Source organism: Octodon degus, unplaced genomic scaffold, assembly GCF_000260255.1.
Source record: "Octodon degus isolate 3935 unplaced genomic scaffold, OctDeg1.0 scaffold00131, whole genome shotgun sequence".
Lineage (NCBI taxonomy): Eukaryota > Metazoa > Chordata > Mammalia > Rodentia > Octodontidae > Octodon > Octodon degus.
Genome location: NW_004524707.1, coordinates 1,356,474 through 1,360,244, shown reverse-complemented (window position 1 = coordinate 1,360,244; position 3,771 = coordinate 1,356,474). Strand labels below are relative to the sequence as shown.

The 3,771-nt window shown below is 34.8% G+C and overlaps 1 pseudogene; it reads right to left on the bottom strand.

Annotated features, from left to right (window-relative positions):
- Positions 1-2,948: 2,948 nt before the first annotated feature.
- Positions 2,949-3,281, bottom strand: LOC105743533 (annotated as a pseudogene).
- Between the last annotated feature and the right edge of the window lie 490 nt (positions 3,282-3,771).

Here is a 3,771-nt window from a genome sequence, read left to right as displayed (position 1 = left end):
CTTCATTAGATTGATTCCTAGGTATTTCACTGATGCTACTGTGAAGGGTGTTGTTTTCTAATTTCTCTCTCAGTAAATTTATTATTTGTATACAAGAATGCCATTGATTTTGTATCCAGCTATGCTACTGAATTTGGTTATTAAATCTAGAGTCTTTTGGTGGAGTTTTGGAGGCCTTTGAATGTAAAGTATCGTATCCTCTGTGAATAATAAAATTATTCTCTTTCTTTCTTTTATTTCCTTCTCTTCTCTGTCTAATTGCTCTGAAACTATATTGAATAAGAGTGGTGACAATGGGCATCCTTATCTTATTCCTAGTTTTAGAGCAAACACTTTCAGTTTTGGTTCATTCTGTGTGATATTGGCTATTAGTTTATCTTAGGTGGCTTTTATCATATTGAGATAATGACCATCTATTCCAATTGTGTACAGGGTTTTTATTATGAATAGGTGTTGTACTTTGTCAAAGCTTTTTTGCCTCCATTGAGATGATCATATGATTTTTGTTTTGGGCTCTGTTAATATGGTTTATTACACTTATTGATTTGAGTATGTTGAACCATCCCTGCATCCTTGGGATGAGTACTACTTGGCCATTATACATAATCTTGGTATTTTGCTGCATTCTACATGCCAGTATTTGTTGAAGATTTTTGCATCCATGTTCATTAGAAAGATTGGCCTGCAGTTCTCATTTTTACTTGGTTCCTTCTATGATTTTGGTACCAGGGTAATATTTGCTTCCAGGATGAACTTGGGAGTATTGCTTTACTTTCAGTTTAATGAAAGAGTGCAAGAATTAGTAATCTTCTCTAAATCTCTTGTAGAAGTCAGAAGTGCATCTGTAAGGGTCTGGAGTTTTATTTGTTGATAAGTTTTTCACTACATCTTTAATTTCATTGACTGATATTTATTTAGAATTTTTATGGTTTCTTGATTCAGTTTTGGTAATTCATATGTATCTAGGAATCTGTCTATTTATTCTGCATTTTTCATCTGATTAGAATACAAGTTTTTGGAGTAGGTATAGATGATGTGTATTTCTACAGCATTCACTATGATTTCACAATTTTGATTCTTAATTAAGTGGATTTGAGTATTTTCTTCCCTTTTTTTTGATTAGGTTCGCTAAGAGTTTGTCAATTTTATTTAACCTTTTAAAAAGCCAGCTGTTCATTGATTCTTGTATTGTTATCTTAGTCTCTATTGTATTAATATCTTCTCTAGTCTTTGTAATTTCGCCTTTCATACACGCTTTCAGCTTGACTGCTTTTCTTTTTCTGGAAGCTTGACGTTCAACATTAAGTTATTTACTTGAGCTCACTCTTTTCCTGATATGTTCTGGTACATTGTATTGGTATTGTTTAATTGTAGACACTGTCTAATTTCTCCTTTAATTTCATCTATTATCCATTGATTGTTCATGAGGGTGTTATTTAATTTCCATGTGTTTATGAATTTCCTGTGGTTTCTTTTGCCATTAATTTTCAGTTTTATTGCACTATAGTCTGTTAATATGCATGGGATAATTTCAATTCCCCTGCATTTACTTAAGCATGTTTTATGAGCTAATATGTAGTCTATTTTAGAGACTGTCACATGTGCAGTTGAGAAGAATGTGTATTCTGATGTAGTGTGGAACACTGTGGACATCTACTAAGTCCACTTGTTTTTGAAATTTGGCTCAGTTCTAACTTTTGTCTTTTATTTTTTTGCCTAGTTTTCTCTCTTTGTGACAGTGCGGTATTGAGATCTTTCAATACAGTGGTGTTAGTGCTTATTTGATACTTTATGTTGATTAATATTTGTTTTATATAGTTGGTTGTACTGGTATTTGGTGCATATATATTTATAATTGTTATTTCTTCCTCTTGGGTTTTTCCCTTTGTAAGAATTTAGTGGCTTTCTTTGTCTCTCTTAATCAATCTTGGCTTGAAATTCACTTTGTCTGCAAATAAAGTAGCTACCCTGCTTTTTTTTTTTTCCTGTGTTCCTGTCTCCTGGAGTATTGTTTTGCATCCTTTGACTTTAAGTCTATGAATTTCTTTTTTAATTAGGTGCATTTCTTGTATGCAGCATATTGTGGGATCTCACTTGCTGATCCATTTTTCCAGTCCTTTTGTTTTAACTGATGAATTGAGACCACTAGCATTGATGGTTATAACTGATATGCATTGACTTGTCCTTGTTATGTTTTTTTCCCCTGTTGTTGGCTCCCTTTTTTCTGCTTCTGTTTAATTGTTTGCTTTGCCTGGTAGATTAATTCTGTTGGGGTTCATGAGGTTTTAGTACTTGTTACTTATTTATAAATATCCTTTAGAAAACTTTGGAGTGCTGTTTGGTGTTCACGAATTTCTTCAAGTGTTCTTTGTCATGGAAGTATCTTATTTTTCCATCAAAATTTGAAGATAGCTTCTCATGATACAGAGCTTGAGATTGTCTTTTGTTTTAGGGCTTGAAATACTTTACTCCAGCCTCTCTTTGACTTGAGGGTTTGTGTTGAGAAGTCAGCTGTGATTCTGATGGGCTTTCCTTTACAGGTGATTTATTTCTTTTCACTAACAGCTTTTAATATTTTGTACTGAATTTCTGGAATCTTGACTTTAAAAAAAATTGGAAATTATATACTTTGCTGTAGTTTTTTATTATGGCTAATTGAAGTTCTACATGCCTCATTTATCTGTCCAGATGTCAAATTCTTTTTCCTTACCAGGGAAGTTTTCTGTCATATTTGTAAACATTTTTTTTAATATCATTTGTGCTCTCTCTTGCTTTTTTTCATTTACTTCAATCAATCTTATGTTGTTCTTCTTTGCATCATCTATCAGTTGATGTATTGATTTCTCATGGTTGCTTACTATTTTTAAGACAATTTTTTCTTTTCATGATCACTAATCTGAAGCCTGTCTTCTATATCTTTTTTTTTTTTTTAAACTTTCTGCAAAGCTTTATTCTGGAGGGGCTCGGTCCTTCTTGGCAGCTGCCTTCCTCATGGTGATCAGCACGTTGCTCAGCTCCTCACGCTTCCTCTTGGCACGGATGTGCACCCCTACCCTTTTCTTGATGAACTTGAGGGCATGCTTGTCCTTGGAGACTTTGAGCAGCTCCATAGCGCGCCGCTCATAGGGGGCAAAGCCGCACACCTCCCAGATCATATCCCGCACCAACTTGGTGTGTTTGGTGAGACGTCTGCAGCGGCGGCTGTGCCTCAGTTTGCTCACATTCTTAGTCACCTTGTGGCCCTTGTTGAGGCCCACGGCCATGGGATAGTGGAGGGCCATGGCTACTCTTTTTCAATGGTTGTTGTGGTGGAAGACCTGTCTTCTATATATGAGATTTATCCTCATGTTAGCTCATTCTACTGAGAATACTTCAGTGGAAGTTTTAATCTATGGATATTCACTTGAATCTGTTTTATGGATTCCATTTCTTTCCTATGTTGGACACTCATTATTTCCTAAGCTCCTCTATTTTTAAAAATCTGTATCTGCTCTAGAGTCACTAAGCATATTTTTCATTGTGTTCACTAGTCTTGTAGTTATCTGAGAAATTAATTATCCCTGATTTGATTTTTTTCTAGAAGCTTGTTCATTTGCTTTGTTGTTACCACTTCAGAGAGGCCAGGTGAATAGCTTTCAGATTGTCCAACCCCATTGTCCCCTAGATTTATCTTTGGTGAACTGGATGTCTGGGGTTACACCTTTTTTTTTTTTTCCTAATAAAATAAACAGATGGAAAAATCCTCAATAAGATACTGGCAAACAGCCAGGG